This window comes from Branchiostoma floridae, chromosome 5, assembly GCF_000003815.2.
Source record: "Branchiostoma floridae strain S238N-H82 chromosome 5, Bfl_VNyyK, whole genome shotgun sequence".
In the NCBI taxonomy this organism is placed as follows: domain Eukaryota; kingdom Metazoa; phylum Chordata; class Leptocardii; order Amphioxiformes; family Branchiostomatidae; genus Branchiostoma; species Branchiostoma floridae.
In genome coordinates, this window is record NC_049983.1 from 784,132 (window position 1) to 801,037 (window position 16,906).

At 38.8% G+C, this 16,906-nt stretch overlaps 1 long non-coding RNA gene across 1 annotated transcript; it reads right to left on the minus strand.

The window, feature by feature from the left end:
* Positions 1-8,966: 8,966 nt before the first annotated feature.
* LOC118416872 lies at positions 8,967-16,296 on the minus strand. The gene is made up of 2 exons (XR_004831271.1): positions 16,100-16,296; positions 8,967-10,360 (listed from the first exon to the last, which is right to left on the minus strand). It is a non-coding gene; the product is annotated as an uncharacterized LOC118416872 (long non-coding RNA).
* Between the last annotated feature and the right edge of the window lie 610 nt (positions 16,297-16,906).

The window sequence follows — 16,906 nt, forward strand, 5'->3', positions numbered from 1 at the left end:
GCATTGTAGTTGATAATGAAAATAAATTTGTTATTCCAAACTATCCAAAGTACAATCTGAACGTATTCTGTAACACTCAAAGAGACCAATACACAATGTAAATCATACTAAATGTTTGTCTCGCTCTCCATTATGATACTAGTCTGTACTGGACTTGAACTTGATCCTCTGGACATGAATCGTGGTGTCATCTAGACTGTGGTGTCCTACCGGCCAAACAGTTCGGGTGTTTGGTCCAGAGCGCAGGGGTCCTGGGTTCTGGGTTTGAATCCCCTGACCATATTGTGCCTTCGGCACGACTGCTTCACATAACTTTCCTCACTTCACTCTCAGGTGAAAATAGGTACTTTCATGTAACATAGGATAGGATGTTAAAAAAAAAACTTTAATGGAGGCCCAGTGTTTGAAGAGAGCCACACCTTGGGTATAGTTCTCACCAGACATAGTTCACAGTGCAATATACAGCGCAATTCACACATTTAGGTTACCTGTATTACAATGTAGTGCTGAATGGCAGCTGCTCCAAACCCTTCCTATTCAGCCCCACCAATTACAAGCTCCTTGCAATTCAGCTTATGATGCCAAGAGATCTACTTGTCCGTAATTCAAAACTGTATCTGTTCAATAACATCCTGTACCTGGATTTTCTGTACTACTACTACAAAAATGTACTGGTACCTGTACCCACCCTGATGCATGGATGTACATGTCCGTATCCAACTTGTATCACACAGGCTTACAGGCTTTCATCAAATGAATTGAATACAGTCTTCATGTGCGCCGAGTGCAGCACAGTCTAAAATTCAAATACCAGACTTTGATGTTGGATAGCTGTTGGTACAAGTTTTGTTTGTTGACACTGTGTGTTGTGCATCACCCTGGTCCCATCCCTCCTGCAGGGCAGATCACCATCCCACCCAAGGGAGTAGCTCAAAATAAATCATAGTTCAATTAGAATACTGTTCTAGTTGGTGTCAGCACAACGATAAAATAATTGCGGTCCTCTGAAGTTGCTAAAATCAAACAAATCAAGAAGGAGAGTCTGTAGGACACATTTCTCCGTGAAGTAAATTATGGTATTTACGGTTTGTTTTAGATGTTTGATACATGGCAAATGTCAGACTAAACTTAAAAATAATCTTGACAATGCAAAGACTCAGTCCCATACCCAGACAAATATGTGTATCTAATTGCTGTTTCCGTTTTGTGTTCTTGTTCATCAAAACAAAAGGCACTAACCATGAGTACAGTGTACTAGAGCTAACCCAACATCTGCTTGGATCTTTGAGAGCTGTTTCCTTTAATAAGCCACCAAAGGACAGTAAAACAACACCTGCTTCGAGAAAAGGCTGTAAGTGGGGACCAAAACAAGCAGACTGCATCTCTCTATGAATGTTCCACAATTTTCTGAATATTAGGAGTGTTCTTTGAAAGTTACACAGTAAGCAAAACAATGTGCATTATCAGTTTGTCACATAGGTACCATTTGCCAAAGTAGTGTGTCATAGTTATCTACCGAACCGATCGTGAGATACATGTCAAGCTGCAAGGAGCATAAACTCAGACAATTTCAAAACCCCTTGTCACGTCAGCATGTGACCTTCCTTTCCAGGAAGTAATTACAGTATACTGTAACAAGTCACTCCTGCAAGGTCTCAGAGAATATTGTGTTCTTATTACCACCATGAAAAATGGAGGTATGAGGTCAGAGGGCCAAAGAAAAACAGTTTCCAGCTTTCACTTTTACAGTTATCTGTCCTTAAAACTTGCAAGCAATTCTGTGCAGTGTGTACAAGTCATGGCCTGGTATCTAACCATGTTATATAACTCCCTAGTCTCTTCTTTTGTATCTGCAAGGATTTGCAGAGAGGACAAAGGAGACTTGGAGCTATAAAAGGGCTGGATACCAGGCTATTTACTAGTAGTTGTGAAATGCTTGTGGTTAAAGATCAATCAGTGTCATCAGCAACAGAAGGTTCAAGTTAAAGGCAATGTATCTGACTGTAGGTTATTCTGCCAGACATTAATCTCTATGTCTTTTGCATTTGTCAGTTTGTTTTCTGACGTGCAACTCACATGTGCTACGCAATAACTGCATCCATCTTTCTTTTGTTTTGTAAATGGTGTTGCTCAATACAAGGCCAGTGCTGGCCACATTTAAACTAAGGACTGAACTAATTGAAGATGTAAGGAGATAGCTGTGTACTTGGTTTGGAAATCTAATGTGGGTTGTATTTGTGTGGGAAGCACTCCCCAGAAAGAGAGTTCCACATTTAGTCCAAGGATAGACGCTTTTGCTAAAAGGGGGTATTATTGTACACTTTCCACACAAGAGGTATAACATTTTACTGCACATGCTTACTTGGCAGTTGCATTCTTTCTTACTGTGGATGTGTATAATACCATGATATACTGAAGCTGATAGTCCCTACTAGTAAGACATCTACATTGTTACTATTATGCCCCTACGTAGCTAGATAAAAGTAACACTTACAGCACAACAGATCTGTGGGTCTTTAAAACTAAAGAGGGAGGTAGCCTGCTGAGGTAGCCACCCTGCTATAGCCTGCCCACCATTTCCAGACACCCTATTACAAGAATCCCTTTCTCAGTTTTTTTTAATATCATCTGTAGGAGTTTCACCCACTGAGCCTGGCTGGGCATTCCTTTCTATGATTATATGTGCATGCGGTAAGAAAGAATATTTGGAGCTTAATAATAATAATGATAATAACATTTGTATAGGTGTCAGAACAGTCATACAGGTCTGGACCTAAACAACTGTGCCTGTCCTGTACCTTCAAATAAACTAAATACTGATCATGATGGACACAACTTTTTAAGACTACAGATAAGTAATTCCAAAGCAATGATGACTATTGTTATATTCTTGCAGTTGATAATCAAAAAGTAAACTTTGCTAGAGGTTGAAATAGATGTTAGTATTCATATAAAGATTCCAATTTATCATTTTAAAAGTCATTAAGCTACATCATTATTTTATAGCTTAAAAGATGATTGATCAAACTTGTTAATGTACATGATCTGGTCTGGACCTTACCTAAACCTGTGTACCAGTACACATGTGGTACCCTGACAGTGTTAGTTGGGCTTCGAAACCTGGTGTACTTGAAGTTGAATATTGATATTGTTTGCTTTTTGTTTGAACCTTTGAATTTATTTAGTCATGAAAAGCTCAAATCCGCCTGCAGTAATACTATGGCTGTTTTTAACATCTCTTGCAATCAGGTGGAATCTGAAAGTCACTTTTGAATAAGCATAACTTGAATTTGTAAGCTCTACTATTAGTACACCAGTAGGTATTGACAGTCACTCTGAGCTGCCAGCTGTACTGCATGGCTACCACCTGTGTCCCTCTAATGGGAATATCCAAAATCTGTGAGGGATTGTAATCCAAAGCAGTGACCCTGTAGTGTACCATTGATCAATATTGACTGAAGAAAGCGATGCATACATGTATGTCAAATGCAGATGTACCAGCACCTTATAAGGTACAGGGTCTGATTTAGTATTGTCTCAATGGCTGAAATTGTCTATGATGGCTTCCAGAACACAACTAGCAAGAACATTAATGTACAGTCAAACCTGTATTAGCGGCCACCACATGGCCATAGTGGCCACTTTTTGTCGGTCCCTTCGATTCATAATGATTAAGAAATAGGCTTAGCGGCCACCTGTCCAATGCGGCCACGGCCACACGTCCGGTCCCGTCGATACAGAAACACTGCCTATTGCAACCATACAGTGACCATATGTCACCCTGCACCGAGTTTGAAATCGTTACAAGTTTGCAAGGATTTGGAATTCCCAACAGGGTCATTTTGGCGACAGTAGAAGGTATGCATGCCTTGAGCATCAAAATGCAAGTCTTTGTCGGTGAATTTACTGATCGAGACAATGTTACTTGGTGAGAAAGATTAGTGGGAACTGAAATCATATGTAACTTGCTCGTGGTCAACATTTTCTCTTTAGTGGCCACCTGTCTACAGTGGCCGTATTTCTCCAGTCCCTTGATTGGCCGCTATAGACAGGTTTGACTTTAGTTGTTATGAGGGTACCATAGCAGTACTGCGGTACTCCAAGGTGAGACTTGACACTGCAAGTAATATTTGCACATGGCATGTGGGTTTGGAGACTAGTACCACGAAACAACAGTTGTATGGCTTGTTGGACTGGATACATGGTAAGTTATTGTACAGGTAATATTTTCATGTTTCTGTGATATACCATGTAAAGTATCATACTGATAATTTTTTGCATGGTTCTTTGGTCTGGAGACCAGGTCAGGTGCTGTACAACTTAAGACATATATGACTTCTCGGTCTGTATACCAGGTACCGTACAGGTAAGATATTTTGGATTGTAGGTCTGGGCACCAGGTTAGTACTGTATAGGTAACAATAGTGCCATATGCATGGCTTTTTGGTCTGTATAACAGGTATGTACCATACAGGTAGCATATTATGGATTGTTGGTAAAGGTGTCCTCTCAATGCACTTGCATCAAGCTTGCGTCACTGCGGGATTCAAAAGATACTCAACGAATTTCAGAGATAAAGAATGAATTTTCTTACGTTTTGTGTATTTTGTCTTCTAAGTCATACTTTTACGTATTACGCAATATCTAAATTATAAAAAATAGGAGAAAATAACAGAACAGTGACGCAGTGAACAAACCCCGCAGTGACACAAGTACAGTGAGAGGGCACCTTTAGTACCCTTTATCTTCAGGTAACATATGCATGGCTTGTTGGTCTGTATACCCGGTAAGTACTGTGCATGTAACATATGCATGGCTTGTTGGTCTGTATACCTGGTAAGTACTGTGCAGGTAACATATGCATGGCTTGTTGGTCTGTATACCTGGTAAGTACTGTGCAGGTAACATATGCATGGCTTGTTGGTCTGTATACCCAGTAAGTACTGTGCATGTAACATATGCATGGCTTGTTGGTCTGTATACCTGGTAAGTACTGTGCAGGTAACATACGCATGGCTTGTTGGTCTGTATACCTGGTAAGTACTGTGCAGGTAACATATGCATGGCTTGTTGGTCTGTATACCTGGGAGGTACTGTGCTGGTAACATATGCATGGCTTGTTGGTCTGTATACCTGGTAAGTACCATAGAGGTAACATATGCATGGCTTGTTGGTCTGTATACCTGGTAAGTACCATAGAGGTAACATATGCATGGATTGTTGGTCTGTATATAACCGGTAAGGTACCATACAGGAAAAATTTACATGGTTCTTTGATCTAGCTGGACACCAGGTAATATACTGAACAGGTACTAGTAATATTTGTAAGATATTTAGTCTAGAGAATGGTAAAGCATTTTACAGGTTTATCATATAATTTTCAAATCTGAGAACAAGATAAATGCTTATCTCTATAGGTGACTGGACACCATGTGTTTGATCAAAAGTACATCACTGAAAACTTTTCTCTTTCTTTTCAGGGCATTGATGTAAAATGGCAGAAGGAGAGAAGCTCAGATTACACAGCAGGAGTCAGAGATCTTCATACATCACTGTTATCTGTGTATACAGTGGTCAAAGCACCTGTTAGTTGTTAACAACTTTGTTGGTCCGACTGAAGACTACATGTTACATACTTGTAGACAAATATGAAATTGTCAGGTAGATTGGTTAGAACTGTCCTGATGAATTGTAGAATAAGACTTCGTTTGCTCTAGTCATTTAAGTCTCTAAAATTGTATAAAGCATACACGGTGGTAATGATTCGATTCTATATTGAATTTCGCACAATATTTGTATTCTGCTGGTACTAAGTTTACTGTAAGTAATATGCTTCTCCAATAGGAGTGCTGTATATTACAACTATACATTCAATGAATGATAATTTGACCTGCCAAACCTTGTCTATTGTTTCAAATGTTTTTTTTGTGTGCAGCACATACAGGTCATATGCATAGGTTCATTTTTCGATGCCTGATCCTGAAATGTAAATATGTGAATACGTACACTTGCAAGTATTGTATATATATATATATATATATATATATATATATATATGTGTGTAAATACTTACCGTTTGTGATGCCTATTGCTGCAGTACAATGTGAACCACTCAAAATTGACCACCAAAACGTTGGAGTGGAATAAAGAAACTTTAAGGGTTGTAAGAAAAAAGAGTCTCTTCATTCACAGAAATTAGCATTTTCATAATATAGATGGTGCACGATAATTGGAGACCATATCTTTTAATTCCAAGACAGCAGATTGTCAATTGTCATTATTGAGTGCACCTGAATAATGTTTGTTAGTTTTGTTTATGTGTATTCATGTGTGTGGAGTGGAGTGGGTGGCTACCAGATCACGGGACCTAATTTGGACCTGTGTAATATCCAAAAATCTGAGTACAAAATACCCAAGGTCAAAAACCTGAATCGAAAAAATAAACTGAACAATGTACAAATACACCCACTAGACATATCTACTCAGAAATCTAGTAGGTAATTTGGCAAAAAAGGGTTTAACAATTTTGTAAGCAAATCTGATTGTCTCAATTAAACTAAATCAGTCTACGTCTACTAACCCTAGAAATTAGGGTTAAGGTTAGAGTTAGCACTTAAACACTCATATCTCCACAACAAAGCACGCAATTTCAAAACGGATTTTAGAGTACAAGTACCCTTTAAAAGACCTTTCTTATCATACCAAGTGTGACCACCTTGAATGCAATATATACCCTAACCCTAGCTATAATCGCCTTGAATACCCTATAGTCCTAACCGATCCCTATCCCTAGAAGTTAGGGTTAGCGCTTAAACACTCATATCTCCACAACAAAGCAAGCAATTCAAAACGGATTTCAGATTACAAGTACGCACCGAAAGACCTTTCTAATCATACCAAGTTTGACCGCCTTGAATGCACTATATACCCTAACCCTAGCTATAACCGCCTTGAATACACAATAGTCCTAAGTAACTCCTAACCCGATCCCTATCCCTAGCAATTAGGGTTAGGGTTAGCGCTTAAACACTCATATCTCCACAACAAAGCACGCAATTTCAAAACGGATTTCAGATTACAAGTAAACGTTAAAAGACCTTTCTAATCATACCAAGTTTGACCACCTTGAATGCAATATATACCCTAACCCTAGCTATAACCGCCTTGAATACCCTATAGTCCTAACCCGATCCCTATCCTTAGCAATTAGGGTTAGGGTTAGCGCTTAAACACTCATATCTCCACAACAAAGCAAGCAATTTCAAAACGGATTTCAGATTACAAGTACCCATCAAAAGACCTTTCTAATCATACCAAGTTTGACTGCCTTGAACGCACTATACACCCTAACCCTAGCTCTAACCCTAACCCTAACCCTAACCCAAACCCTAACCCTAACCCTTGAAATTAGGGTTAGGGTTAGCGCTTAAACACTCATATCTCCACAACAAAGCACGCAATTTCAAAACGGATTTCAGATTACAGGTACCTAACAAATGACCTTTCTAATCATACCAAGTTTGACCACCTTGAATGCAATATATACCCTAACCCTAGCCTAAGTCGGAAGGCACCCTAGCGCTCCGACCGCAATGTAATTTCTAGGTCGATTTGAACCCCACATGACGGGAGAGCGTTTTCCTTTATAAAACGAAAATGAAGTAATATTTGTCGCAGAAATTTTCACCACGGTAGGCTAATATGGTGATCTATATGATCATATAGCAGTTATGATCTTCCGTTCATCTTCTTGAAGATATAAGCAATTCATCTTTGCCCAAACGACGTCTGTGCAACAGGTGGCGCTTATTGGTGGCTTTTTCGAGTTTAAGATTCTTCTATTCATCAAGGATGATTTACACAATTAGCAAGCATAGGTATGTTGATATTCCAATTGTGAAATTACCTTCAGAATGCGTTTTGATGAATATATTCATAAACAACAAAAAGAAGTATATACAATAGCGACAGTCAATTGTGACTAGCGACATTTAGTGGTACTGCAAAATTTGCCCTAGCGTGGTGTATTATTGACGTCTTTTGGCGAGTTTTGACACCTACTCTATTATGATGATCAGTAAAATGAGAAACAATTTTATTCATTTGTTCAAGTCTTTTCTGTGCACACATCATGTAATTTGAACAACTGAAAAGCCTTCCATTTATTGAAGTCCAGTTATCGGAAACAATAGAGTTTCCTGATTTTCAAATCAAGTCCTCATTTGCATAATATGTGTATTACTATAAAAATCTTTGCCTGAGCGACCTGCATGCCTAAAATGACGGAAATCCGTTGTTTCTTCCTTCAGTTATACTCTTTGGAATTTAAAACACTCCTGCATTTCCAAAATCACACATTAGGAGATTCAAAACCTACCCTACCTTGTCCTGCCACCCAAACGTCAAGACCTTACCATGTTCGTGATAAGAGATGCATTGAAAAACTACTATAATGGAATATTCTCATTCATCATGCAAATGGCCCCCATTTTGCATAATTAATATTTCATTTTGTATATTTTGGCCTAAGCCACCTACATACAATCATGAAAATCCGTTATTTGCAACTTACACCTATCTTGAGTTATCCTTTGTGGATTTTATCTAATACACAAAATGTCCAAACTTACACAACTTCTTCCAGAGGTATCTAATTAACACATCGAGTCCATACCTTGTTCACAACACAAGATATATGGAAAAAATTGAATTTCAACGGCAGTATCAAAGGAAGATGTAGCTAGGGGGCCAAAAATCACATCCCACCAACACACTTAGTATCAAACCAATCCATTCAGCCATTCCAACACACTTAGTATCAAACCAATCCATTCAGCCATTCTTGAATTATTTAGACAGACAGACACACACACACACACACACACACACACATAAACGCTAGACTAAGTGAAAATATAACCTCCATGAATATATTATGGAGGTAATAATAATAATATACACAGATGTGCTAGCAAAACATTTTGTTTAATAGAAGAGATACATGTATCATATCAAAAACAAAACTTTAAAGAAATTTGCAATGTCCTTAGATTCGGTGTCACTTGACAACATGGCAACTTCAAGACTGTGCATATGGTGGATTTGTTTTCGAGTCCTTACATAACCATGGTAAGTTAAAACAATCTGATTCATCCTTAAATAAGGAATATTGGTGACTGCTTACCTGCCCTTAAACCATTGACTCATAAAGCTAATGACTCACTGTGTTTATCAAGACCACTGTTTATTTCATGATGACTTGACTGCAAAGTAAAGCTTGACAAATTTAGGGGATCCAATACTTGGAAAAGAAAGGCCAACACTTTTCATACATTTGGATATAATCCTTGCATGTCTTTGCACTTACTGTATGTTTTGTATATGTAATTTGCCACGAAGGAAAATTCATACAGTTACATAATAAACTGATATGGAAAAATAGATAAATCCCAATTATTCAGATTATATTCACACAAAACAAAAGAAAAATAAAAGCTTCTTAACCATCAATTCCCTGTTCTTGTTACCCCTATCATCATGTGCTTGAGTGGCAGTATTGCTTAGCAAGACTCACACTAGGTCTCAACACATACAATGTCTTACATTGACAGTGACCTCATACATGTGTGTACAGGTTATGGTGAAACGCACGTACTGCACTATAAACATGAAATTCTGTGATTTAAAATCTATTCACCAGGAACTGCTCATACACCTATTTTTGACAGAACATCTGAAACACACATCCATAAATAGTATAATGATTCTATCCTTCCCTATAGTTACCTTTAATACATTCTAAGGCTGTTCAATATATGGAATATATGGTAAAACACAGAACATCAGAAAGTCACTGCTCCTTTTCAATCAGTCATGCTTACAATTACAGTTACTGAAAGCATATATAGTTATGGAATATATAATGCAAGTTAAGCATATATAGTTATGGAATATATAATGCAAGTTACTGTAATTGACAAGCAAAATGGTTTCTCACAACATTGCATTAATGGTGATACATTAGGTATTAGCTGCAACATTTTCTATTACATCTTCAATCCAAAGATTCCAAAAGCATCTGAATCAGATGTATCAATGTCAATGTAACAATTACAAACACAGCACACTGCATATTTTTAATCTATATACACCTCTACCAGTTGCTTAACTTTTCCACAGTACAGACTGTACCTCGCTGCATTTTTCTTAATTACTACCGGGACTTGGTTGGTGTTCATAGATGACTCCTCCATGCAGAAACAGGTTAATCCATTTCTGCATAATCAGCTTCTCGTCTGCTGCCATCCCATGTGTACAGATAACACACTGGTGGCCTGACTGGGTTGGGTATCATCAGCACCTATAGCAACAGCAACACAAAAATATACATCAGTTGTGATGGGCATGATTCTGGTGAAGGATACGTTAACAGAGACAATGTATTGCATTGTTCTTGGTGCTTATGGTAGGCATAAAAGGGTATCTGATTAGTATCTTGTGATCTATGGCAACAATAAAGACACTACTGAGATGTATCAATTTTCTCCTGTAGATATAACTTTTGACACATGTCTCTGTGGCTCATCACCCATCAGAAACTGTAGAAAAGCTAAATTTGTAAACACACCCACAAACACACACACACACACACATGCCCCCCCCGCCACACACACACAGTGCCACACAGACACACACACACAGACACACACACACACACACTCACACACACACACACACACACACACACACACACAGACACTCACACACACAGACACAGTGCCACACAGACACTCACACACACACATTCACACACACACACACAATAACTCTTACACACACTCACACACAAATGCCCGAGAGAGCACACACACATACACATACACACACTCACAGTCAAACACACACACAAATATGAACAGACACAAACGCGCACACACTCTTATTCACAAAAACATGCACATACACAGAGATACACACACATTCACACTCATAGAGTCATATTCATAATGTTTTGATTTGTTTGGTAATACATAATGTATTACATTAAATGTGCTCAAAATACCATCTGTATACTAATTACAAATGTGTTTGATTACTATTAGTTCTTGAAAAGGGTTCTATTGGGTGTATTTTGCTATACTTCTGCACAATAAAGTATATTGGTAGTCATTGTCAAAATAACAGGGATTGGCACTAACACCCATTTCATTTTTAGAAAAAAATAAGTCAACTTAGCAAAGTCCCACTTTGCAATGCTGTTCCATACAGGTGACATGATAACTCAAAATTAGTAAAAATGATGAATAAAAAAAGTTATAGCACAAGTTTTATAATTGGCTCTTATCCTGGTCTTCTTTTACAATAAAAGAGAGTACTGTTTTAGTCTGTTTGTGTTTCTGTAGCTATAGAGTTCTCATGTAATGATGAATATAATGCCTATGGTACAACAAGCTGCAGAGCTGACTGCATGCTTGTAATACAATATTGCACCACACCTAATGGCAATACTCTATCACTCACAGGCACATGTGCTAGAGCCAACATAAAACAACTTTGCTAGGATCTTCAATTCAGGTCTATTATATAGAACATTTAATGTATAAAAGTTGTGACAAGTTAATTAGAGACTCTTTCATACCACTGGATTTACCCTAGAGGTCAGGCACAGGCCCAATGATTGATCCCAAGTTGCCAATCTTGGTATGAACTGTCAGAATCTGGATTGGCCCTAATGGTCTTCTGGTGAATTCAGTAGATTGAGTACAAACACCCCCTTGGAGCCTTATTCAGACAGTTAACGTTCCTGTGCTTGGGTGTCACCTATTGCACAGTAATTGATTCAAAGTTGAATGATATGAAATATCAGCTCGGCTAATTATCATTAGTGCTTCATGACAGGTGCAAAAATAATATAGAGTACACACAATGTAAGAAGTGATGTGATCTGGTCATGAATGAATAAGTGGTGTGTTCAATGTCAAGTGTATCATGGGTTACTAACAAAATGGATTATGTTCAGCTAAAAGTTTACAGCATTTTGACTATATTGCTTACTTTTGATATTTTAAAAAGAAACTATGCATATAGATAGGAATTATCCAATAAAGTAATATGATATTTCTCATGGAAAATGCAATTCCTAATCATAGCATCTGGTATAGGATGATATTCTGCTTTCATTGACCACAACCAAAGTTTTTGTAACCTGCCTATAGATGTACATCCTATTACTACTTTCCTGGGACAATTATGAATGGTTTACTTCTCACCATAAGGTGGTGCTGACTAGTTATTATTAAACCATGATTAAGGATGAACATGAACATATGAAAACCTTTGGGACTGCAGAAAGGATACCAGACTAAACTTAAGTATGGTATAATTCTGAAACCAAAGTATGGTATATTGAACAACATATTCATTTCATTCAACAACATTCAACAATATATTCATGTCATACAACATATTATTCATATTTGTTCCTAAACACCTTCTTTGACTTAATCAGTTAATGGAACTGACTTTGTTATTGTACGACATTATTTAAAGTATTTGTTTTATAATATTTTGCAATTTACAACAGTTTGCTAATTTCTCAGCTACTTTGGACAGCTGAAAGTTGATGCAGCGAATTTGGATGTCATCCATATAATCAAATCAACAGACATGTAGCCTGAGTGCATGTATACATACCCAGTATTTCGAGCCCAGGGATTATCTTATGATTCATCATAATAATCATATTGACCCTAACTCTGGCTTTCCACGTTTTTCTGCAAAGTTGAGTTTCAGCTGTGAAACAGTGTCAAAAGTTAATGTCCCTGCATTCTGACTATGGAAATTAGTGACCAGTCAGTTGGTAGTGGGGGAGTCATTTATCACAAGGGTATTTGAATAAACTAGCTAGGGATGTGTAACTACATGTAGATGTACCATCAGGTACTGGTAAAGTAATCAGTTACAGAGGTTTAGGTACAAGTCCAGACCTGAACAGCATAACAGAGACAATTGAATATCAAAACAGAGTAAACTAAAGGTTTCAGGTATCTTATGCAGAGAACATGACATGGAGAGGCTTTCAAAACAAAGATGGTACTGATTTCACTGCCGAGCACCTGTACACATTCCTAGTATGTCTTGTCATGCCTGATAAATCATACCATAACAGATACCACTGTGCTACACCTGTGGATGGAGAACAGGTACAGGAAGAATTTCTAGCGGGAACGTTAAGAATTATTGAATACAGTCAGTATTTCCAGGGCGTACGGTAAAAATTACGAGGTACGGCAAAAAATTTCTATCTGGTATATAGCAAGAATAACTGATACATTTGTTGTATAGGGGAAGAAAGGAGTTTCAAGGGTGTGGGCATGGAACTGACATGAATATCACAACTGAGTTAGACAATAAGCATACCTCCAATGGAGTTTCTGGCTTGTTCTCATTATATAGCGATTTTAGGTTTGAAATTGCCTGATTTGGGTGACAGGTAGAAACCACCTTACACAGTGTACGAAAGCAATGAGTGAGCCAAGGAGGTTAAAAAAAACCTCCCTGGTGCCATCTGAGTGACATCATCTGTCAGGGCCTCAGCCAATCTGGCTTTACCTGCCAAACTATTAGAACTTCTGTGTTAGACTAGATTTGTGATACTTTTATACGTAAATAATATATATATATATATATATATATATATATATATATATGTATGTATACATATATACATACATGTTTTGACTTGTTGTGACCTGTACCTAGCTCGGTTGGGCAAAACTGTACAATAAAGGTCTTCATTCGTTCATTCATTAAAAAGCCTGGGAAGTGAAATGTCACATTTTTGGCTGATATCTCAATACTTCATATCAGTGGCCTTTTTTTCCCCATGGCTATAAATTTTTTTTCCCCATGGCTATAAATTTTTTTTCCCCATGGCTACAAATTCCAAGCCATCAATAATAGAGATGTGGTGAATCATAAAACACAATAGGTGATGTGGAAAATGAAGAAAGCAACTTGGTGTTGCCTATAACTGTCTCCATATCGAAGTCATAAATCCTGGCAACAGCATTTTGTATATTGTTTAAGTGAGAACAGGATTCCTATCAATTATCATTTCAACAAACTTAGCATTTGAAGTAAACTATCATAATAACAGTCACAGATTTGCTCAAGGATTAAGCAGACAATACAATTAAAGTTTAAACATCAATATGATGCAAGTAGCACATCTGTGTTTCATGATTTCATCACTTATTGAATCTAGGAGGGCATATTTTGCTTCCTGTATCGTATATGCAAGCGAGGAGGTTATAAGCAAGTATATAATATATATATATAACACCACAATCAAAGGATGTCTGTGATGTTCACTGCATCATCCTAGGTTAACCTTCCTAATCTCAAACAGAGTTAGCTTTTGATATATTGACTGGTTTGAATGCACTTTTCCACAAGGCATAGCTATATAGTGAGCTATAGGGGTGGGTACCGAGGTCCGGTTCAGGTCCAGAGGATCAGGTCCCGGTCCGGACCTGAACCTGGACCTGATTCAGTATGTCGAAACTTGTGAATGGACAATACTCAAAACAACGGTCCATTTCGCTACAAAGAAATCTGTTTTGTGGAATGTTTGATTCCCACTGGCTTTTTAAAATCCTACAAGGCTAACTGCCTCTGTACGACTGACTGTAAAACTGACTATAGGCTCTACTCTACTTCGCTCTTGTTATTTTCATTGAATGGTAGACCCAAAAACGTGTGAATGCCTGTTCCTTTTCCAATAGGTCCAACAACCGGTCCACCAATTTTTTTCAGGTTCGTTTTTTTCTGGACCGGTCCATTAACATTAAGAAAAACCGGTACCCACCCTTAGTGAGCTACTTAAAGAAACAGTCAACTCTTTTGTGTAATGTAAATGTAATTAGATGCTTTAGGTTGAACACAGATAACAGCCTGGCCTTTTGGATTCCTTCATCAATAACTGATTACCACCGATATTCTTTTTACATCAAACATCACGCGATTGGAATGCCCTCCCGGAATATATAGTCCAAGCCAAAAACAGGGAGGCATATAAGAATGCCCTCCATACCAGTAATTTACTTCAACCAAAGGCTACGGGTTCTTGCCACCACACAGCAGAGTGGCGGTCAGGGAGTGGCGCCCCTACCCACTGAGGAGCCAAAAGCCACCAGCCACCAACCAGCCCCACAAACCACCTGCATCTACACTGTACACCTAGAAAATTACCCCACCCTCACCCCAGTGCCTGAGCCCTCAACCTAATCAGGTATGGCACTCAAAGGAAGAAGAAGACATTATTTGTTATCCAAAATTTATTTTGCACTAGGACACACCATCACGTGATGATGCGAGTAGAAACAGTCTCCTGGCTCACTGCAGGAATAATGAACCCAGGCCGACCAACTAACGAACCAAGCACCATAACCGCTAGGCCAAAAGGTTTGGACCCATTGGACTGGTTAGTTAATGCCTAATAATGGCATTTGAATCTCACTGTTACATGAATTATAGAAATTGTTTGTATCTCAATTGCTTATATCCCTTTATCCAGCCATTCGTAACAGGTCAGGTCACCATTCTCTGGTCGGCTTCGTTATAATTATAATATAAGGGGTGTTTGACGGCCCAGTCGGCCTCGCAGCTTCTGATTAGATGCCCTATGAGACTTCATTACCAGAGGGGTTTACCTGCGCTTTTTCGTTGTAAATAACCTAACCCCGTAAAAGTTCCCTGGCGTGCGCTGGTGAACTGGGCGGAGGGGCCACTCTCTCAGCCCGTAGAGATAGCGACCAGCTCCCGATGGCATAGTTACCAGGCTAGGCACCCGGTTGTGTCACTATTCGCAGACTAGTTTTACCACCTAAGATACTACTAGTAGTAGTAGGCAAGGTAAGTTGGGTATATAGTGACCACAACGTCATATGATAAACCGCTCAGGGCTTACAAAAATGATTTTTCCCCGTACAACAAAATTATATGGCTCACTTCACTTTCGGGTTTTCAAACCATGATTTTTCCATACTTCATTGTTGGTTATCAAAGAGAAAACCGGAGCCAGGATTATAAGACCTACCTGTTGAACGTGTTACGTGGAATGAATATGCTTGGAAAGGAGTTTCCAGGCTCATATCGCCGACCGCCACACACCTTCTGTCCGATCTGTGGGCGCCGCCATGTTGGGTCAGCATCACGGGTTGTTGACCCCGACTCCTGATTACCCCCAGCGCGAACTCTTCGCTAATCAGACGGCCTCAGTCCATGGGACCCCATTGATCAAGCGAACGTATTCGCAAATCATGCCCCATGATTAACAAACCTTTATGATAATAATGATAGAATCGGGTGCACGTTACACCTCATGCTTTAACGTTACATTTCACCCGTAGAGACTTCCCTAACAGAAGCAATGCACATGTTTTCACCTGAATCGAATACGAAAATAGGTGTATTAATAAAGGTGCATTTCCCAATGGTGTACTGGGAGGGGGGGGGGGGGGGCTGCTAGCTATAGGGACCCGCAAACCGTTAGATTCTTAGTCAACAACCACACGATCACATTTCCACGTCAGCAGTAAATATCTTAAGCTTCATACACTACGCCTAACTTTTACGAAATGCACTTACCGTTTCGCCTATAGAGGCGGGTAGCAGTAAGAGAAGGGACACCGCTATAGTTGACCACAAGGAGCGCATGGTGGTGGCGTCTTGACTGTTGTCTCTCAGGCTTCTAAGAATGCCACCTATTAGTTTGGAACTTTGTATATGCATCATGTATACATAAGATGGCCGCAAACCAAACACGTGAAAGAGGGTACACGAATATAAAAGTCTTGGCGAATACAAGTAGTTCCCAGTAGTTGTTGGTGTTGTCCGATCATAT